General features: G+C 46.3%; 1 long non-coding RNA gene across 1 annotated transcript; it reads left to right on the top strand.

The window, feature by feature from the left end:
• Nucleotides 1-1,997: 1,997 nt before the first annotated feature.
• On the top strand, nt 1,998-14,282 carry LOC141277226 (uncharacterized). The gene is made up of 3 exons (XR_012328276.1): nt 1,998-2,198; nt 13,771-13,913; nt 14,093-14,282. It is a non-coding gene; the product is annotated as an uncharacterized lncRNA (long non-coding RNA).
• The last annotated feature ends 8,980 nt before the right edge of the window (nt 14,283-23,262 follow it).

Raw genomic sequence — 23,262 nt, 5'->3', positions numbered from 1 at the left:
TGATTCCATGAGCTATGTCACAAATACCCCTCATAAATGACCAACTTTCAAAGAGTTAGAGTCCAATAAAATTCCCTTAAAATGAACATGATGCAAATAGGCTTCTAATCTCTCTTGCAGGATTCTTGAAGAAAGACCTTCGAGGTCTCAGGGTTTCCCAGGGTCACTTTTATAAACATCTGTGAGCAGTGCAAACAGTTCTGGTTATTTGAGTTTTCTGGGTGTTTGGATCTGAATAAAAGGGAGCTGGCATTTCTACCTTTTTCATCCAGCTATCTGGTGGGTTACAGCTCTGTCTGCTGCCTGTGTAATTAATCGTAGGATGTAGCTAATGCCTCCTAAATTAATGCAATTATCAGTGTCTCCGAATAACCAGCTTCATGCGCCGCTATCAAAACACACTGTTGATAGATCTGCAGCCAAAGCAGGGACGCTCTGAGACTGGAGTTGGGAGCGATTTTTAATTAACTTGTTTCTCATATTGCAAAAGTGAGAAAAATACCGATTCTCCGTGGCTCCAGATTAAAAGAATGGGAGAGGGGGGGTGTGCTTGGGCAGAGACTCATGAAAATAATAGCTACAAGGTATTTTTGTTCCAAAGCCTCCGTGTCCATGCGCTGTGTTTTATTACCACAGTTGGCGAGGGCTCAGCCCCAAACCCTCCTAGCTTGCTCTCTCCTCTCATCACAGAACTTCTGTCTAAGGAGCCCCCGATTTAATTTGCTCTGGGCTGAAGTGTGGCAGAGAGTCTCAGCAGCAGGAGAGACAGTCCATCTCCTCGCCTTTTCTATCCTGAAGTATTTCATTAAATGTGGAGTTCTGGAACTAAGATAAGGTGAAAGAAAAAGCATTTGTTAGTTTGGATTTGTTTTATGCTGAAGCTTTGCTTTTAAAGTTCCGTTTTTCCAAAAACCCAGACAGGTCTCTTGGTGTGGGAGCAGCTGCTTCGTCCCTGGGCACGCAGTTTGGAAGGGGTGTCCGTTCTGGGGCTGGGTCATGGGGCTGCATCATGTGGCAAAGAGCTTTCCAATGCGCTCTGCTGCGTGTTAGTCCGCAAGATGGTCCTTGGGGAAAAGAAGCATCAAATAAGTGTGGAAAATGCTGTATGTCCTAGCGCCTTCCCCCACCCCCCAGATCAGCAGATTTCCTGTGGACCATAATTTATCAGAGGCTTTGGAAAGTCCTGCATTCAGCCGGCATATTCCTTGTTCCTATTTCAACTCAGTCGTACCCAAGATAATTGACCACAGACCTATGTGCTTGGATTTCATCTCTGTTAGCACTGGGCAGGAGTGTTAGGTGGAATCCAGCCAGGGTCCACTCTCCTGCAGGGGAAAGAACCTGAGATTGGAGCCCTACCTGGAGACCTTGGTTTTCTCCATCTCTGTCACTGCTTATTACGTGGCTTTGGCAAGTTCCTTCCCCTTTCTGACTTTCCTGTGCACAAAACGGCCTTGCCCTTGGATTCTACGACTCTATTAGGCCTGCAGACTAGTCAACTGAGTTAAAAGCCAAGGGATATAAAGAAATAAAGAAAGAGGGAAAGAGGGGGAGAGACCATCTTGAGGAAGGCGCTTCTGTTTGGAGATGGTTAGGGTTAGGAGTGAAGAATCAAAGATGACCCTCCCTAGGGCTTCCCTGGTGGCGCAGTGGTTGAGAGTCCGCCTGCCGATGCAGGGGACGCGGGTTCATGCCCCGGTCCAGGAGGATCCCACATGCCGTCGAGCGGCTGGGTCCGTGAGCCATGGCCGCTGAGCCTGCGCGTCTGGAGCCTGTGCTCTGCAGCAGGAGCGGCCACAGCAGTGAGAGGCCTGCGTACCACAAAAACAAAACAAAACAAAACAAAACAAACAAAAAATAAAACGTAAAGATGACCCTCCCTAAAGGAGGGCTTCTGATCCACCCTGCATGTCTGTGATGTCAGCAAACCTTCTGAAAACCTCTTGCATCACAAGGAGCTGGTTCTGCTGTCAGTGTTCCCACTGCCCACCCACCATTCCCCTGCTCAGCACCCATCAGTGACAGTCATCTTCTGGTCAGGGCACAGGCCAGTAGAGAGCACGACTTAGCCTGGTGGAAAGGACCCCTGCCCCACATGGCGCCTTTCCCATAGCCTGAGGCTGCTCCTCTCCCAGGAGAATGCTGTTTTCACTGTAGTGGAAAAGTCCTACCCCAGAGGTCAGCCAACTTGGCTTCAGGTAACTCGGGAGCAAAGCATTACATTGCAACAGTTGAAACTGGAGGATTAATAATTCTCCGTGTGACTCTTGTTATGACGTCTTTCATGTGCCCTTAACTAGGGGATCTGTGGGTGCAAATAAAGGGAAGGAAGAAAGGGCAGACAGTTTTCTTCACAGAATCACTTCCTTAGCCTCCTCCCACTCTGCTCAGATCTGTTCTTCGGGAATGGGTCTGGCTAATAATCACCATCTTATATACCTGTATTTCAATTTTATTTTATTTTATTTTATTTTTGGCTGCATTGGGTCTTCGTTGCTGCGTGTGTGGTTTCTTTAGTTGCAGCGAGCGGGGGCTGCTCTTCATGGCAGTACACGGGCTTCTCATTGCAATGGCTTCTCTTGTTGCGGAGCACGGGCTCTGGGCACGTGGGCTTCAGTAGTTGTGGCGCACGGGCTTAGTTGCTCCGTGGCATGTGGGATCTTCCCGGACCAGGGCTCGAACCCATGTTCCCTGCATTGGCAGGAGGATTCTTAACCACTGCGCCACAAGGGAAGCCCCTCACCGTCTTATTATTATTTTATTATACATTTCAGATGTACAGCATTATAATTCGACATCTGTATACACTACAGAGTGACCACCACCACAAGTCTAGTTACCATCCATCACCTTACAGTTGACCCCCTTCACCCATTTCATCTACCCTCCAACACCTTTCCTGTTTTGTAACAAGTAATCTGTTCTCTGTATCTGTGCATTTGTTTTGTTTTATTTTGTTTGTTCATTTGTTTTGTTTTTTTAGATTCCATATATGTGTGAGATCATATGGTATTTGTCTTTATCTGTCTGACTTATTTTGCTTAGCATAATACCTTCAAGGTCCATCTGTGTTGTCGCAATGGCAGGATTTCATTCATTTTTATGGCTGAATGGTGCTCTATTGTGTATATATACCACATCTTTATCCATTCACCCATCAACGGGCACCACAGGCTGTTCGCATATCTTGGCTACTGAACATAACGTTGCGATGAACATAGGGGTGCATACATCTATTTGAATTAGTGTTTTTGTGTTCTTCTGCTAAATACTCAGAGTGTAATAGACAGATCATGTAGTAGTTTTATTCTTATTTTTTTGAGAAAACTTCATACTGTTTTCCACAGTGGCTGCAATCACCATCTTATTAAATATCTTAAATCTTAAATAAAAATCATTTTATTGTGGGTAAAAACCACTTTTATTTATTTATTTTGTGGTACGCGGGCCTCTCACCGCTGTGGCCTCTCCCGTTGCGGAGCAACAGGCTCCAGACGCGCAGGCTCAGCGGCCATGGCTCACGGGCCCAGTCACTCCGCGGCACGTGGGATCCTCCCGGACCGGGGCGTGAACCCGCGTCCCATGCATCGGCAGGCGGACTCTCAACCACTGTGCCACCAGGGAAGCCCAAAACCACTTTTAAAAGGCTAACCATATGAAGCCTTTGCTGTGGACCACACCCTTGAGCAGACCATCCGTGTGTGATCTTACCAACTCTTCCTGCAACCCCATGTTTTCAGTACTATAATTATCCCTTCACAGAGACAAGAACCTAGAGTCCAAAGATCCGAGGCCTCTTCTCATCATCTGCCTGCTTAGAAAGAAGCTCCAGCCTGGGCTCCCTCTCTCATCTGACGTGCAGTGTCCAAACACCCCACTGATGCATGGGAGGGGTTTTGCCTGATAGGTCCTCTTGGGCTTTAAAGTTTCTGAGATCTCAGACGACCAGCTCTGTGTTCAGTCTTCTTTGTTAAATGATCACTGTTTGCTGCTCCAGAACCATGGTCCTCTCATCCCTGGTATGAATGAGAGGTGCCCACTGCATGAAACATTCAGAAGTCTCTGCTATAACAGCAGACAAGCAGGACCCACTGTCCTCCAGGTACACAGCCCCACCTCACCTCCTTCTGTGGGTTATCTCCAGTGAGCTGATCTGCTCAACTCCACATGACCCTGCCACTCTGGCCATAGCAGGTTGGCTCAGCAAGGGCAGCCAATCCCTAGACAGTCCAGGAAACCAGAGAAAAGCCTGGTGTGCAAGCTCTGCCTGCCAGGGCTTCCTATACTGCATGGCAATTGGCTAGATCTGTCATATCCTCCCTTTTGAGGACTTGGAACTTGACTCTAGAGACTGAGAATTCGGTAGAAGGAGGTGAGGTCTGAGAAAGAGCCACAGAGAGAAAGGAGTGGAAATCAGGGGGGAACAGAAGACAAAGGGAAGACAAGAGGTGGTGGTGATGAAAATGGTGGCAACAGAGATGAGCGTGGATGAATCTCCATAATGGAGAGAAACACTTGGGACGAGGGAGTAAAGGATGGGTCGGGTGAGGGGGGAACAGGAGGTCCAGGTGCTGGAGTTGCCCCCTACCAGCCCCTGTCTGTCTTGGGTCCTGGAGTGGGGCTGTCCAGCATTACCTACTCTGCTCTGCATCCTAATGTGAATGTGATGTGACCTCTGTGAGGGACTGGAACACGACTGTGGCCCCAGAAGCCAAAAACACGAATGAATGCACCTGGTGATGCTAAGACTCTGCTAACAACATCAGCTCATTAGGGAACTGGCCACTCTTCCCTGTCCAACTAAATCACTTCTCCAGAGCCCTTCCTGTCCAACCCCTCATCAGAGGAGCCCTGAGGTGCCTCTCAGAACCTCACTCTCTCCCCCATCACCTGCCCCTCCCCATTCTCTCTCTCTTCCTCCCCCCTCCCTCCCTCTTTCTCCATCTGTCTGTCTTGGTCTCTCTCATTCTCTCAAATGAGACTTCAGAGCTTCTCAGAGTGGGACAGTGAAGCAGCAATGCTCTTTAAAAACTCTGCCTGACAAAGGCGTGGGAAGATTTTACTTGATAAAGAGTCAGAGAGAGAGTTTCCTGGAGAAACCTGTCAAGGAGATTTTTATACCAACCTTATGTCCTGTTGGTTGGACTGTCAGTCTTTGGCGGAAGCAGAGAGGGAAATCTCTAATTGTGCTCAATGTGTTGAAGGCATTTTGTTCCATCAGTGCTGCCCTCTGAGTACCCCAGGGCCCCTTTTAAGAGAGTCAAAGCCCAGTGGGTCCAAGGTGGGCTTGATGCTTTGAGACTGGAGACACATATGTCCGGGACAGAGCTCTCAATGATTGCCCCCACCCTACTGACTCAGCATATAGGAGCAGCACTTGGGGAAGGACATACTGTTGTCATTTCTCTGGGTCTCAAACACCAGGCAGATTCTCCTGCACATTAGGTCACCAATGACTACACGGCAAGCCACAGTTTCCAAAGGGGATATCTAGAAAACTGCCCAAGACCCTGCCACCTCCAAACTTCTTGACACTTGATCTTGTATTATTTAGGATTTTCTGGTTGCCAGTGACAGAAATCATTCTGGCTGATCTAAATTAAAGATAAGAAATGCATTACAAGGATATGGGGTTACTCATAGGAAAAGCTTGACCACAGAGCTTGGAGGAGACAGAACTAGGACAGTTCTGGTGGACAAGGTGTCTGTTCAAGGCACCTCTGGTGGGATGAGTCAGCAACCAGCATTCTCTGTCCTTGTGTCACTCTTACTCAATGTTCAGGTGCTCAAGAGGGAGAGGGACTAATTTGCTGGGTGTGGGTGATGTGCCTGGCATTGCCAGGATCTCTCAGATGGCATGCAGTGAGGCAGAGGGAAAATCAAGGTTGGTCACCAGAGGAAAGGGACACGGGCACTGGGCATCCACAGTATCTCCGCACCAGGGATCCTGAAGTTCTATACCTGTCTTTGTTCTATCCTCCCTGCTCTACTCTTCCGTTCGCTGGATTTGGCACTTACCAGCAATCCTCCTGAGTTTTCACCCCAGGTCTCGATTCATTCATTCATTAGTTCACTCATCCAACAAGAATGTCATGCACAGGGTAGGAGCTTGGGCTTCGTGCCCCCTTTGACTTGAGCATCCTCCATGGTCCCCTCCGGTCCCAGGCTCAGTGAAACCTCCCTTCCTTACCTTATCTCAGTCCATCTCTTTGACTGGTGTCCAAGTCTGGCCAGTTCTAGGCCTATATGATATGGGAAGTGTGAGAAAGGATTTGGGACAAAGTGACTCTCTGTATGAGTGGACGATTCCTGGTAAACTTTAGGCATTAACACCAGGGAGTGAGTCAGCTTGTGTCCCTTCGATGGGTCCGATGAGTTTGGATAAGAGGATGGGAGAGAAAAGGTCTGGTGTCTGGGGCCCTGACAGAGGCAGCTCAATTGGGTGATGGGAACATGCTAAGTCATGGGCTCTCAGGCATCTAAGGGGAGGTAGGAGAACATGCAGATAGAAGTGAAGAATGAGAGACTGATGGAGAAAAATGATACTCAATTTGGAGTCCAGGGCCTGGCTCTGTATCATAACCATTCCATCCACTAGCTGAGGAACCTCGGGTCCCTAACAGGGTCTATCTCCCATGTCCTTCCCAGTTAGAAAAACCCTAGGCTTCAGGTCTGATGGATTCCTCCCACTCCAGATTCCACTGGATTCATATTTCCTCTCTATGCCAAAGGAAATGATCCCAGCAGACTGTCACTTCAATCAGAGGAGATTTATAACTTTCAACTAGGGAGAAGCTTGTAACAAGAGGAAAGTCGTCCATGCCTGTGAAGATGTGGTTCAGCACACAGTGTCCTTGGAAGTCTGTCAGGGGGTCATCTCCCACCCCCTCACCCCCTTTGTGGCAGTCACTGAGGGTCAAGCAGGCTTCAGACCCTTGGCATGGAGCCTAGAAAGAGAACTCAGAATTTTGTCCTCTGAGGGAGAGGGACATTTATAGACCTGACCCCACATCTCCTATAGTTTGTTAGGATCAGTTTGATCATTTCTCTAGAACTGGAAGACTGTCATTCACAATGACCCTGGACCCTTATTCTCTGGTCATTCCATAGTGGGAATGCAATGCAACTGTCCCTCCACATACACATGATCAGGGAGGACTGGCCAAGTGGGATGCTTGCTGGGCCACAGGAAGTTGGAAACCAGGACTTGGCTGCTGCCCTTTGCAACGCTGGTCAGTGATACAAGCAGACCTGGGAGAAAGTAGGGAGTTAAGAGGCAGGTGCCATGCAGAGAACTAGCTCTCTGTTCTGCCTTTGACTGAGATACTTCTCTAGTATCTCCTGAGGCTGTGGACCAGGGCTGTTTCCTGGAGCACAGAGACCAGTTACCAGGACAAAGTGTGTGATGGGCACAGCACCGCAAGCATTCAGAATGGCAGGTGCCCAGCTTTAAAATCATGTCTGGGGTGTTTGTGCTGAATATTAAGCACACAACCCATGGAGAACTACAGCAAGTCACTTGACTCTGTCTTAGTCTGTTTGCTACAACAAAATGCCAGAGACTGGGTGGCTTATCAACAATGGACATTTATTTCTCACAGTTCTGGAGGCTGGGAGTCTGAGGTCAGAGTCCTGGCATGATGAAGTTCCGGTGAGGGCTGTCTTCTGGGTTATTGTATCCCCATGTGGTGGAAGAGACGAGCTAGCTATCTGGGGCTGCTTTTATAGGAGCCTTAATCCCATTCAAGAGGGCTTGCCCTCATGACCTGATCACCTCACAAAGGCTCCTCCTAATACCATCACCCCAGGCCTTAAATTTTCAACATATAAATTTTGGAGGCACACAAACATTCAGACCATAGCAGCATCTGTCAGCATCTAGAAATAATATCTCTCTAGGTTGTAGTACTGACTCCAAGATCAAATAGATAGGGAAGTGTCCTGAAAATTCTCATGGGCCACATAAATGTTAGTCGTATGGTTATACAAGGACAAGCAGAGAGAGAGAGTTTAAACTGATCTTGTGTTTCCCCACACTGGGGAGAAAGGCTTCCTCCAACGGTGTGGATTCTTATCTGGCCAGTCCCTGTGTCCCTGGCACTAAACTCTAGGGTCTCCAGGGTGGAGGCCACCTTTTAGTCTGTATGTCTTCCTCAGTTCCTAGCCCAGGACCAGGAACATGAGAGAGGGGCAGAGGAATGCAGAATTAAAAGTACAGAATAGTAGACAAGAAAAGGACTGTATTCACAAACTTACATGCCTTCCAGGGCCACACAACTAACTTTCATGAGTAAAGTGTGTTGGGTAGATGATAGAGAGTGGTGGGGACTGTGGTGAACTGGAGGGAACATGCCTCATCTCTCAGGGGCAACTTCTCCCCTTCTTAATTGTTGCCATGAGGGAATGTGGGTTCTATGAAGCCAGATATTCTGAGTATTTTCAAAGCAGCCTGAAATCTACATTAAAAAAATGATGACTGTATATTCTTAAAGTGTTGGCAACTAATCCAAATACAAAAAGAAGACAAAGCATTGTATAGAGTCCTCAAAAATCATCTGCTGGCCAGGTCTGGTGTGAGAACTAGCCCTATGGGACCTCAAACTTCCCCTACCTCTTCCTTTCACAGGTGAGGAGACAAAGGCCCAGGGGTTGGGAGCAATTTGCCCGAGGATATAGAGCTGGTGACAAGCAGGGAGCTGTGATGGGGAGGGAGGCAAGTGAAGCACTTGGGAGGACCCAGGCGCCCTCTGGGAAGGTGGGATGCCTCTGCTTCTCACCCAGGTGTCCCGGAGCTTCCTTACCCAGCCCGATGAAGGAGGCTCTGGAAAGGGCAGCCACTGTCCGTGATCTAATTATCGCGAAGAGATTGCCTGCATATTCTCTGCATTAATAGAGCTTGGGGGCTTCCCTGGTGGCACAGTGGTTGAGAGTCCGCCTGCTGATGCAGGGGACACGGGTTCGTGCCCCGGTCCGGGAAGATCCCACATGCCGCGGAGCAGCTGGGCCCGTGAGCCATGGCCGCTGAGCCTGCGCGTCCGGAGCCTGTGCTCCGCAGCGGGAGAGGCCACAACAGCTAGAGGCCCGCGTACCGCAAAAAAAAAAAAAAAAAAAAAAAAAAAAAAAAAAATAGAGCTTGGGGTGGGGCCATGTCCCCTTTTAGAAACTCAGAACTGAGAAGTGGAGCAAGAGGAAAGGACGGAGCTGTGAAGCTGAAGGGGAGAGGGGTTTCCCGGGGACCCAGTCCAGTCGCCTTGGCCTTGGCAGCCCGAAAACAGGCAGCCCTGCAAGCCTGTTAACTCTGCAGACAGAAAGAAGAGGGACCAGGAAGAGGGAGGAAGGCACAGCCAAGAGCAGGGGATGAGGCCCCCCCAGATCATCCCTCCTCCCAACCCAGGAGCTACTGCCTGGGGCCCAGGGGTGATTCGCTTGCCCACAAATCCAAAAGGGAAAACAAGTAAATCAGCCGATTGGCTGAGGATGACTTGTTAATTAGGAAATAAAATCTGGCCTGTAAGCTCAGAGCTGTTTGTGGGTTTGTGGGAGTTTGTTTGCCTTGTTTTATTGAGTGGGTGGCTCGGGCCATCGTGATAATAGAGAGCTGATAAACAGAGAAAACACAGGAAATCAGTTGGCTTCAGCTCAAAACGAGGGCTGCAGTGATGAGGATTTCAGTGCTGAAGGAGGGAAGACAGCTGTTCTAGTCCGTGCAAACCGGGACTGGCTTTGGCCGGAACAGACCTCTGGGCCCAGGACCCCACCCTGAATCTCTCACAAGCTGCAGCTGCCCCCTACTACCTCCTCATCCAAGTACTCATGGAAGCTGATAAAGTCAGGTGTGAGGATGAACTCTGGGGAAGCTGGTACACTTCAGGATCCTCTTTAAGAAAAAAGGAACACATGCCACTCTCTCACTTGCCTACCCTCGCCCCTCCCCATATCCCCAAGTCCATTCTCTAGTAGGTCTGGACATATATACACTGCCAAATGTAAAACCAATAGCTAGTGGGAAGCAGCTGCATAGCACAGGGAGATCAGCTGGGTGCTTTGTGAGCACCTAGAGGGGTGGGATGGGGGGGGTGGGAGGGAGACACAGAGGGAGGGGATATGGGGATATATGCATAGGTATAGCTGATTCACTTTGTTATACAGCAGAAACTAACACACCATTGCAAAGCAATTATACTCCAATAAAGATGTTAAAAAAATTAAAAAAAGAAAAATTAGAAAAAGAAAAAAGGAACACAAATTTACATAGGAAAGTGAATATTGATTTACAGTGAAAAAAATAAATTAAAATGAATAAGAAAACTTGAAACACTGACAAGCCCCACAAATAACAGAGAAATGACAAAAATAACCATACTTGAATTAACAGCTGGCACAGCTCTAAAATATGTTTTTATTCTCTACATTTTTTGTCTTCATCATACTTTGGTTGCCTCTTTATATGACAATGATTAGGTAACATGGTTTTTCTAGAGACAGGATCAGAAGAATGGAAAGGTCCGTTTGGTAAGGACCAACGCCTTTGTGTTCCATGTTCCATGTCTGAGGTTTAGAACCATGTCCCATAGGCTGGCTTCTAGCTCTGCCCTTTGACTCACTTTCTTCTGGACACATTCTTCTCGTGATATGACCCCTGGCCTCATATTTTCACATTGTGATGCAAGGTGAGTCAATAAGAGACAGAGGAAGGGTATCCTTGGACACCGTTCCCACACCAGAACAGCTGACCATAGCTTAACGTTAAATGAAATTAATGGGAAATAATATACATCTACCCACTATACTCATGCTAAATGTAGCTCCAAACGCTCCTTAGCCAGATCCCCAAATGCCTGCAGCTCGCCAACTCTGCCTGATAAGAGCATGTTGCAGGGGAAGGAAGCAGTAATAGTAACTGGTGTCTTTCCAATATCTACTTTTTCAAGTCTTACAAAAATATCTGAGCAAGGAAACCATTGGTATTGCCTCTCCCAGGGCCTCGGAAGAGGCTGGTGTGTGCGAGGACCCAGGAGCTCCATCGTCTTCATGGTGATTCCACTTCCCTTAACAGTCGGACTCTGCCAGCCCTTTCTTCCTGCCTCTCCTCCAACTCACAGCTTCTCATATCTGGCAGAGTGAAGCTCAAATTCGCTGCCTGACACAGACTGGCTGTGTCACATTCAGGGCTGTGTCACTAGCCCTGTCTAAGCCACAGCCACCCTGCCTGGATGATGGGAAATTTCCATCTTTGAGTATATGCCCAGGAGTAGAATTGCTGGATCATATGGTAGCTCTATTTTTAGTTTTTTAAGGAATCTCCATACTGTCCTCCTCAGTGGCTGTACCGATTTATATTCCCACCAACAGCGTAGAAGTGTTCCTTTTTCTCCACATCCTTTCCAGCATTTATTATTTGTAGACTTTTTGATGATGGCGATTCTGACCAGTGTGAGGTGATACCTCATTGTAGTTTTGATTTGCATTCAAAACTACAATTGGTAATTAGAGAAGTTGAGCATCTTTTCATGTGACTGTTGGCCATCTGTATGTCTTCCTTGGAGAAATGTCTGTTTGGGCTTTCTGCCCAGGAAGAATCTTTTATATGGGCTTAATCAGGAGACCATTGTGTCAGTCAAGCTGAGAGATTACGGTGAATGGTCCGAGGTTATAGAGGTGGAAATGGAGAGAAATGGTGGGATTCCAGATATAGATTGGAGCAAAGCCAACAGGATTAATACTTGGATGTGAGTTGTGAGGAAATTAGAGGATTCAGGATGACTGTCTTTTGCAACCTGAAAATCTGGATGAATGCTGGTACTGTTTAAAGGTTGAGGAGCTTTTGGGGTTTGGGGTTCCATGTTGGGGCAGCAGATTTGGGAGGTGAATTAGTTATCTATTGCTGTGAAACCAATTACCAGCAAACTTAGTGACTTTCAACAGCAATAATTATTTATGATCTCTCAAAGTTTCTGTAGGTCTGACATTTGGGAGGGGTTTACTTGGGGGTGCTGGCTTGGGGGTCTCTCCTGAGGTTGCAATCTTCTGAAGACTTGAGTGATGCTGGGAGACTTGTTTCCAAGGTGTCTCTCTTAACAGCTGATGATGACTGGATCTAGGAGTTCAAGTGATGCTGTCAGGTTTCCTTCTCTTGGCTTCCATTCTCACATGGGTGAACTCCTAAAGGTGCAAGATGGCTGCAGCTTTATATTCTTTCAATGCCAAGTCCAGTTGACAAGAGAGCCTTTCTTCCCCAATAAGTTGAACAAAAAGTCCTGGGCCTGATGCCCCTTCCTACTGACTGACTTAAGCCTGGGTCCCACAGCAACCACTTGGAGATAGAAAGTGGGGCGAGATACCTCAAAGCGACATGGATTAAAATTGGGAAAGAGCTGTCCCTGTGCTCGGCAGGCATGGGGTGGCTGAAACCAAGTGTCTGCCCTCACAGAGCTGAGCATGGTGGGAGAATACATACACAAGTACATAAATAATTACAGTACAGGTGAGCAGAGGAGTGCTAGAGGGGGCAGAGTGTGCTTCCAGAGAACATAGGAGGGGCACCTGAGCTGGGTCTTAAAGGATGAATAGGGGTTAATGTCAGGAAGGTGAAAGGATGATGGTGTTCCAAGCAGAAGGCAAACCATACGCAAAAGTGAGAGTCAAGAAATAGCAGAGTAGAGGTGGGTGGAGAACTACAGCCAGTCCCTGTTTCTAGAGAGTTAAGGCAGAAGTGACAGAGAAATGACCTGGATGGGGGAGCTCGGGCCACAGAAGGCTACGCATGCCACTCTGGGGAGTTTGGACTTTCCTTTGGGACACTGGGGAGCCTGTGGGCAGGCAGCAGACCACCCATCACCACCCTTTCCATTCTCTGTGGGTCTCTCCCGCAGAGGGTGGAGGTGGATCAGAAGGGGCCACGCCCAGGCTTGGGGAGCAGGCAGTGACGAGGTGCTGGTGGTGGTCTAGGCAGGGGGGGAGTGGATATGAAGGGGAGAGGGGCCAGTGAGGCTGACAGCAAGAGGCAAATTTGGAAGGCAAGTCACAGACCCAGGCCAGCGCCGGTGATTGGCTGGAAGACAGAAGGAAGACTCATGGGTTTCTTGGGCTGCATGATGAGCAGGGAGATAGAAGGGGCTTCATTCCCTGGGAGCTGGTCCAGCCCTCAGTGCCTGTCCCAGAGGAGCCCTTGCATGTATCCCAAAGAGAATTTACAAGGAATTTCCCTGCAGAACTGTCTGTAATTGAAAAAACTAAAAGAGGGTACAGCCTAAATGTTCTGTAGTAACAAATAGCTAAATTAATCATGGTGTAGCCAGTCTGTGGAATACTACACAGCAGTTAAAAAGACCAAGGTAAATATTCTGATGTGGAAAGATGGCCAAGACATATTGAGCAGCAAAAAAGTGAGTTGTCTAATGATATGTAGAATATATTTGTCTTTGTAGAAAAAAATATGTATATCTATATATCTGTATCTATATATCTGTGTGCATGTGTAAGTGCATTTAAAAATGTCTGGCAGCATACAAGTCAATTGACAATGGTATTGACCTTCAAGGAAAGGATTGGGAATGAAAATGTGGTTCAGGGGGCTTTCTCTCTACCTCCTAAGCTTGAATGTTTACAATAGGATTGCTGTTGAGTTGACGGACGGGTAGGACCCCATGTCTTGAGCCCATGAGGCAGCTGGATGTACAGCTCTGAGGCCCAGAGAAAACCTAGATTGGAGACCTGTTCAGTCTGTGCATGTTGCAAAACACTGTGCTTTCATATACTCTCTTAATCAAGGCTGCTGTGGTTGCACGAAATAGAACCTACTCAAGCTACTAAAGCAGAAATGAAAAGCTACATCCTGAGGACACAGGTCTGAGACCCCAGTGCAAGAAGCATGGCCTCAGCAAAGTCTAGGACAAGAGCTTCAAAATCACCAGGTATCAAGGTCACTTTTCTTTCTCACATGCACTCACCCTCTGGTCTGGGGAGAGCTTAAGACCTTTTCCTGCCCCAAAGCAAAAAGTTGGCTTAGGTGGGGTCTTTCCATCCCACCTAGCTGCGGGATTCTAGAGAGCATAAACTGGGTCTCTAAACTGTATATTTTCACCATCCACAGGGGGAGAAGACTCTCGGAATCCCACCTATAAAAGCTGGGCTGCTGCCTCTATCCTTGTCCGCCCTGATGACAGCAGTTCTTGTGGCCGTCCACGGGGTGCCCCACGGAGCCTCCCACCCCCACCTCCCCATCACCAATTCAGCTCCAGCTCGGTTGTATCTGATTTGCTGGCAACTTCATGGAGACCAAAGGGAGGCATCAGGAAAAGGGGAGGAAAAGCTACCGGAGAATTTCCTGTGACTCGCAGCTAATGAAGTTGATTAGACTGACAAGTCGCTCCTGTTTTATTACCGACAGCTGTGTCCTCGTTTTGATTTATCACCACCACACCTACCTGAGTCAGGAGTAGAGATTAGTCCAAATTAAAGTCTCGGTGACTCAGGAGAGCTGAGACGTGACAGCAGGTGGGAACGGAGGATGAGTGGTGGAGGGAACAGCTAACATCTCTAGGCAGATGGAGAAAGGCCCGGGCAGACCTCCTAGGTGCCAAAGATGGAGGAGCCAAGGATTGACGCTCCTGCTCTCCACTTGGGAGGAGTGAGGGTTTTACTGTTTTCTTTCTGGCCAGGGAAGAAAGTCCGTATATAAAGCTTGTGGGTATTGTGTGTGGCTCTGACAGTCTCGGGAGGCTAATAAATCTTAACCAAGACCCATCTCTGCAGACACCTGGGAACATAAGCAAAATTATCTCCAATACACAATTATGTATTCTTCCCTTGTCTTCTTCCAGAAACACTGCAGCTGGGGCCATAACCCAACAGCTTCTAAGTGTGGTCTCACCAGAGATAAGAAGGGATACTACATTTAAGTCCCTGGGTGAAGTCTGGAACCCACCTGCAGACCCTTCACAGCAGCCCTGTGGCTTCTTAGAGTCCCAAGATTTACCCCTTTAGCTGCAAAATTTGGCAATTTGACCCCATGCCTTCTGTTGCCCTCAAGAAGCCCAATTCCAAAGACCTAGCAGAGACTCTTCACAGAGTACAGATAGTGAGTGCTACCTCACTGGGGGTACTCAAGTCTGATCTAAGCAAACACTTGGAGGAAATATGAGTAATAACTCTTTAAAGTTCCTTCCTAAATGAGCTTCTGGGATACCAGACTGGGAAATTCCTGGAATAAATAAGTAGAACATTGATGTTCACAGAGGTGGCCTTTCAGCAGGAAACAAACTCTAGATTGCCCCATGATATACCGAGAATCCAGGGCTGAAGGTCCTGTTCTTGATGACAGGGTCCTGCCTCAAGTCGTATTCATTCCACTGTAACTCAGTCACACTGAGCTCAGGTCCCCGAGCACAGGAGATACTCAATGAATGATAGCTAAGTGAACAGTGGGCCAACTGAAAGAGCAAATTTCAGAGTTAGATGGGTGGAAGGCTGGTCCAGAGAATTTAGACCTCTGTAACTAAGTTCTTACCTCCTATATCCAAATGTCTTTCTGACAGCTCCATTTGGAGGTCAAGTAAGGATCTCAAACATCAGACATCTAAGACAAGACTTGATTTCTCTCGTGTCTTCCTCATCTCAGGAGTGGGTAGACAGCTCAAGGCAAAACCTAAGGGTCATCTTTGAGTCCTCCCTTTCTATTTCTCCATTATGTAATTCATACCTCCAAAATGTACCCCAATTCCATCCTCTTCTCATTCTCCCTCTGCTTCCATCCTTGTTCAAATGTCCATCATACTCTACCTAGACTACAGCAGTAGCCTCTAATTGTTTTCTCTCCTTCCACTCTTCCATGCCACCTCACCCCCCAACAGTCCATTCCATGCAGCAGCCGGAAAGATCTTCCTAAAACATAAATCAGAGAAATTTTTCCAATTACATCTTCAACTTCATATTATAAAAGTCCACCAGTTCTTATATGATCTTTATCTTGACTAATTTTTCTTTTCCAACTCTCCCTTGACTCACTACACTCTGGCCATACAGAAATACTTCTTTATTCTTTCAACTAAGCTTGTTCCAGGGCCTTTGCACTTGCACTTTCCTCGGCCTGAATGGCTTTCTCCCAGTTCTTCACGTGGCATGGCTGGCTCCTTCTTTTGATTCAGAGTATCAGTTCAAATGACACCTCCCCTTCCTTTGTTTTTTTTCAGAAATGCTATTCCAGTCTATAGTAGCCCTTTTAAGATTTTCTTTATAGCACTTTCACTATCTGATACTGCCTTATTTACTTGTTTGCATATATGTTTATTTTCTGGTTTCTTAAACCAGAATATAAGTTCTATGAGCTAGTCTACATCATTGACTGCTGTATCCTCAGGGCCTAGAACAGTGCTTGGTACACAGTAGGTACTCAGTGAATATTTGTTGAATAGCTAGAGCCTAGAAAGTAATTTCTCTGATCAAAGCACTGACATGGAGGCTTCGTGGCCACATTTCTTATTCCTAAAGGAGACAGGAGCTGTTGCCTTGGTGAACTGAGCTTGACCTTGACATCAGGAGAATCATAGCACCATCAAGGAAAAGACACAGCCATGGGAAAAGGAAAGGGGTTGTAAGAGCAAGCCGCCACCTGCTGCCCAGCCTCTCTGGGCCTTCTCAACCCTGTCAAGATTCTATCTTATGGATCTTGTTTTTACCACAGCTTCCTACCCTCCTTCTGGAATAGGTCTTTGCTTTGGGTTTCCAAAATTCATGCATTGAATTTGGAAACTGATTTGCCTGCCTGCAAACCCAGACCAGACATGAGGAACCCTAAATTACAGAAACAGCCAGAAAGTTGAGTTTTCATCGGCCAAGATAAAACTTGTTGTATTGATTGGGGGCAAGGGTAGAAGAGAAGTGGGGAGCAGAAAACAGACAGAAGCTCCCATTTCTGTGTGATTATAATCAACTCAGAGGTTTAGCTTCTCTGTTGCATTACACTAGGGAAAAAGGAAAGAGCCAACTTAACCCCACACCCACAATCTAACACACCTGCAGGTAATATAGTTCTAGCTTGCCAAACCTTTTTTTTAAAAACTATTTTTCTTATTAAACTTGCTCTGGGTGAATCTCCATTGGCCTATTGATTTGAGTATTAGACTGTGTATCAAATATATGAAAATACAAATTGTTATTTCAGAGAGAAGTAATCGTCTTTATATTGTTTCTGTCTCTGGGGTTCTGAATATTCCCTGGGGTTACCAGGCTGAATAGAATCAGAACAAGGGTATCTTCTTGGCAAATATGAAGTGAGTAGATTCTCTGGGTAGGTTCTGTGCAACCTCTTGGTGCTGATGTTCAGGGGCCCAGTGGCAGGTCAAAGGTTTTTCTACTTACATCTTTTTTAACCATTGACTCTTGTTAGGGCGGGATTTACATCAAGACTTTTCCTGGATATATTGCTTCAGCATTTAAATCTTGGTAGTGGCCTCTGTGGGGTCCTGTCCCCTGGTTAGCCACGGTGCTGAGTAGCTCCTTCAGTCATCCCTTCTGTGTGTCAGAGGGCTGGTGCATGCAACTGCCTTTGGCCAGTGCGAAATCAACTCCTAGATGATAGAAGAGTGAGGGGCAACAAAACTACAAACAAGGGACTTCTCTGGTGGCACAGTGGTTACGAATCCACCTGCCAATGCAGGGGACATGGGTTCGATCCCTGGCCCAGGAAGATCCCACATGCCGTGGAGCAACAAAGCCCGTAAACCACAACTACTGAGCCTGCGTTCTAGAGCCCGCGAGCCACAGCTACTGAAGCCCGCGTGTCTAGAGCCTGTGCTCCACAAGAGAAGCCACCACAATGAGAAGCCCACGCACCGTAATGAAGAGTAGCTTCCACTTGCCTCAACTAGAGAAAGCCTGCGTGCAGCAACAAAGACCCAACGCAGCCGAACACTTAATAAATTTTTTTTTAAAAAAACAAAAACTATGATGAGGTATCACCTCACACCAGTCACAATGGCCATCATCAAAAAGTCTACCAACAGGGCTTCCCTGGTGGCGCAGTGGTTGAGAGTCCGCCTGCCGATGCAGGGGACACAGGTTCATGCCCCGGTCTAGGAGGATCACACATGCCGTGGAGCGGCTGGGCCTGTGAGCCATTGCTGCTGAGCTTGTGCGTCCGGAGCCTGTGCTCTGCAACGGGAGAGGCCACAACAGTGAGAGGCCCGCATACCGCAAAAAAAAAAAAAAAAATTCTACCAACAATAAATGCTAGAGAGGGTGTGGAGAAATGGGAAACCTCCTACACTGTTGGTGGGAATGTGTTGTAAATTGGTGCAGTATGGAGGTTCCCTAAAAAACTAAAAATAGAGCTACCATATGATCTAACAATCCCACTCCTGGGCATATATCCAGAGGAAACCATAATTCAAAAATATACATGCACCCTTATGTTCATAGCAGCACTATTCACAATAGCCAAGACATGGAAGCAACCTAAATGTCCATCGACAGATGAATGGATAAAGATGTGGTATACAAACAATGGAATATTACTCAGCCATAAAAAAGAATGAAATAATGCCATTTGCAGCAACATGGATGGACCTAGAGATTATCATACTAAGTGAAGTACGTCAGACAAAGACAAGTATCATATGATATCACTTATATGTGGAATATAAAAAAATGATACAAAATAACTTATTTACAAAACAGAAACAGACTCACAGACTTAGAAAACCAACTTATGGTTACCAAAGGGGAAAGGTGGGGGGAAGGGATAAATTAGGAGTTTGGGATTAACACACACAGACTACTATATATAAAATACATAATCAACAAGGACAACAAGTATTAACTAGAGTCCCCTGTATAGCACAGGGAACTCTACTTAATGTTCTTTAATAACCTATATGGGAATAGAAACTGAAAAAGAATAGATATATGTATACATATAACTGAATCACTTTGCGGTATACCTGAAACTAACACATTGTAAATCAAGTATACTCCAATATAAAATTAAAAAGTAATTACCTTTAGCAAAAAAAAAAAAAGTGAAGGGCAGAGGGGAACAGAGATTGTGATGGAGGAAAAGAGGGAGAGAAGGAGGAAGGAGCAGGTAGCTGGTGGATTTTCTGCTGATTCTTAGAAAGCAAGTTAAAGAGCTCTCAGGCAGAGCTGGAACTGTGGTTCAGTCCATGGGTCTTTAAGAAAGCACTGGTCCATGATACTGTGATATTCTTTCTCTTTTATTTGCCTTGATTTAGACTGAGCCCCTGTGTGTGGAATGAGTGTACAGATCATGATCTGAAAGAAAATGTCTGGCTGATGGGCACATGGAACTAAAATGTAGCTGATGTTCTGCTTACCACCACCCTGTGTAGCCCTAGCTCAGAGCTGTGTCAGCCCTAACAAAGGAGCGCCTTTTAAAATAATTCTTTTATATTAGTCCTCCCAGCTGGGGTGTCTTTATATAATTTTCACAAAAACCCAGTATGTTCTGGCAGCTGCTCTGAATTTACAATTCCACCTTCCATACCCAAACAGTTTGCTTTCATTCCACCTTTGCAAAGTACCCAAACTAGGATGCCCCTCACTTCCTTCATGTCAATTTAATTCCTGCCAGTGTTTATTTATTTTTATCTTAAATATTGTATTTTTCATCTCTGGAAGCTCAGTTTGGGTCTTTTTATATTTTCTATGTATGTCCTGAATATACTCACGCTTGTTTGTACCTTCTTGAACTATGGAATATATTTATGTTAGATATTTTAGTGTCCTTGTCTACGATTTATATTATCTATATATTTTGGGATCTATTTCTGTTGGCTGATTTTTCTTTTCATTATTTGTTGTATTTTCCTGATTCTTTGCATGTCTGGTAATTTTTAACTGAATGTCAGACATTGTGAATTTTACCTTGTTGTGTGCTGAATTATTTTTATTTCCTTAAATGTTTTTGAGCTTTGTTCAGAGACTTATTTAAGTTGTGTGGAAACATTTTGGCCCTGTTAAGACTTACCTTAAGTTTTGTTAGGCTTCCACAAGTCTTTAGTATTAGCTAATTTAAGCTTACTAACGAGGCAATGTCCTTCTGAGTACTCTACCTGATGCCCTGTGTATTATGAGATTTCTCTATTCTGGCTTCTAGGAATGTGAACTATTCTCAGTGCCGTTTGGGCTCTATAAATTATTCTTCATGTTCATTTGCAGTGGTTCTTTCCCCAGCCTTGGATAGTCTCCCTACATGTACGTGCAATTCTGTACTCTGCTGAATACTAGAGGGAAAATCTCCAGATTCCCCTCTGTGCAGATCTCTCCTCTGTAATACTCTGCTCTGAAAACCCTAGCTCCTTTGGTTTCTCCAGACTTCCAATTATATCTCTTCAACTCAGAGAGACCACCAGGCTCTGCTTTGGATGCCCCTCCTTGCGCTACATCCTGGAAACTCAATTCAGGCAGTACGCTCATTTTGTTTCCCCTTTCACAGGAATCCTGCACCACCTGTAGTACAATGTCTGAAAACCATTGTTTCATATATTTTGTCTGGACTTTTAGCTGTCGAAGGTGGGAGGATAAATCTGGTCTCTGTTACTTTATCTTGACCAGAAGCTAAAGTGCCGCCTCATATCAATTTATAAAATGATTTTCTCTCATCCAAATATATATTGTTTTCACATTTGAAGTACCTTTTTTATTTGCTTTTACAACAACTAGGTGTCTTCAGTAGGACAGATATTACATATTTATTTTAAAGGTAGAAGAACTGACGGCCAGCGAGTTCAAGGTGCCTACCTGAGAAACTCATGCAGCAGGTGAATGGCAGAGCTGGTACCCAGAACCCAAGCCCCGTGCCCCACCCCCATGCTCATGTCCTACTGAACATTGAATCTCTCCACCTCTTTAGGTCTCCTTTACCACCCACCTCCCCAGAGACTCAGCCCTGTTTACCGCTGACAATCAGTGCATCAATCATACTTGTGATTTTAGAGAGCAAATTTCTCAGCACCCTTCTTAAGGGCTCATTATTTGTTGAACGAACAGAAAAGACAACAAGTTCCCCAGGGGCAAAAACTCTTTGATCTCCAAGGGTCCAAGGCAGGGTTTTCTTGGACATTTGTTCCTGCTGTCCCATGCATGCCACCAGGACTCTCAGTCCCAAGTGACAGAAAACCCAACTTAAATTGGTTAAAGCAAAAACAAGAATTGATTGGCTTTCCTGATTACGTTGGCTTCAGGCATGGCTGGCTTCAGCTGCTCAAATGCTTCTTGGCCATATCCCAGTTCCATTCTCTTGCATGGGCTTCACCCTCAGATAGGTTATCCTCATGAGGTACCAGAGTGGTACCAAAGTGGGCCATGGACCCACATCTATGAAAAGAGAACTTCTCTTGCCAACAGTCCCAAAATTTCCAATTTTTACCCATACTGGATGAGTTGAGATCATCTCCTCACCCTTGAACAGATGACTGTGGCCAGGAGGATAGAATGTGATGGTTGGCTAAGTCTAGGTTAAGTGCTGACATTTGGAATAAGTGGGCATGGGGTGTTAGCCACATGGATGGGGAGTGGGGAATGGACCCTTCTCTAGATGACAGTTAAGTAACCATTGCCAGAACAAGGGGAGAATGAGTTTGGGCAGGCAGAAACAATAGTTAGCCACTGAATGCTCTTAGATTGTGTGTGTGTGTGTGTGTGTGTGTGTGTGTGTGTGTGTGTGTGTGATGGTAGGTAACCATTACCTAAGACTTTCTCTGATAAGAAATACTTCCTAGGTACTTCTAGAACCACATGACCAAGTGAGACCTCTTTGTAAAGACTCCTGGGGCCCAAGGAAGGGAAACAACCCAGAGGAGAAAGCATATTCCTGAAGGAACTGATGTCCATTTCTGGGCTCCTGGCTGCCCACACATAGGATTGAATCAGACATTTTATAGGTCAGCCAAGCCTTCATTATCTCATCCCCTCATGGAGGCCATAGCTCAGGGTTAAATGAGACAAGAAAATGCTCAGGCCACTCATTTATTCATAATCTATGTGCTGAGCACTTACTATGTGCCAGGTACCACACTCAGGGCTATGCTTGGCTGAGCTTGCCCAGGCTGGGCATTGAGGACCCCTGGACAACAGGCTTGGGAAGCACAGCTCCATGGAGCTTGAAGTTCTGACCCAGAGAGAAGAGATGGCAAGCTGCCTACCCCAGGAGTCTGGGAAGAGACATGAGTGCTTGTTAGAATCTCCTAGCCTCCAGGACTGCATTGTAGATCTAGCAGCAAGGACAAGATCGTGTGCAATGATGTGACTCAGATTTTGGGTTCTTGGATGCTTAGGCATCTCCCTTGCTTCTACGGGGTGGTCTGCAATAAATTCTGGGAGATCAGGGTGGCAGGAATGAACCTGGCTCTAGTTCTCGATTCCTGGTGGCTTTGTAGCTCTGAGAACATCCTACCTACCACCCCCGCTTAGTCTTCAAGGTCCAACTCTAGTGCCACCTCTTCCAGAAAACCTCTCTGGCTCCCCAATTAAGTTCTTTCCTCCTATTTCCCACAGAACTTTGACCTCTTTCGTGGCTAATACCAAAGTCCTCATTGTAGTATTGGTGATAATGATAGCAGTAATGACTGAGGATAATGATGATAATACAGATACCATTTACCAAGCAGATACTACCTGCCGAGAATTTTACATGCATTATCTGATTCGGTCCTCACTACGTCTCTGAGGTAAGCACTGTTGTTACCTCATTCCACTGAGAAGAATACAGTAGCACCAGGGATTCCCTGGTGGTCCAGTGGTTAGGATTCTGCACTTTCACTGCTGTGGCCCTGGTTCAATACCTGGTCGGGGATCTGAGATCCTGCAAGCTGAGTGGCATGGCCAAAACAAACAAACAAACCAATATCTGAAAGAAAGAAAGAAGGAAAGAAAGAAAGAAAGAAAGAGAGGAAGAAAGAAAGAAAGAAGAAAGAAAGAAAGAAAGGGAGAGAGAGAGAGAGGAAGGAAGGAAGGAAGGAAGAAAGGAAAGAAGGTTGCTAAAGAAATGCAGCTGATGTCTACATCTGCCTCCTGGCCACTCATAGGTTGAGCTAAGCTGGGATATTGAACCTGGACATTCTGATTCCAGAGCCCTGCTTATAACCTCACTGCACTCCTCCTAGTCAGTGCTTGTCTTCCCCAACAGCCCAAGTTCCTGGAAGAAAGACCAAGGTCTTGCTCATCTTCTCATTCCCACAATGTCCAGGATGCTGTTCAGCACCTAGCTGGTACCGAGAGAACCATCCCTGAATTAAGTGCCTGGAT

This window comes from Tursiops truncatus, chromosome 19, assembly GCF_011762595.2.
Source record: "Tursiops truncatus isolate mTurTru1 chromosome 19, mTurTru1.mat.Y, whole genome shotgun sequence".
NCBI lineage: Eukaryota > Metazoa > Chordata > Mammalia > Artiodactyla > Delphinidae > Tursiops > Tursiops truncatus.
This window is presented reverse-complemented; position numbering and strand designations above follow the sequence as displayed.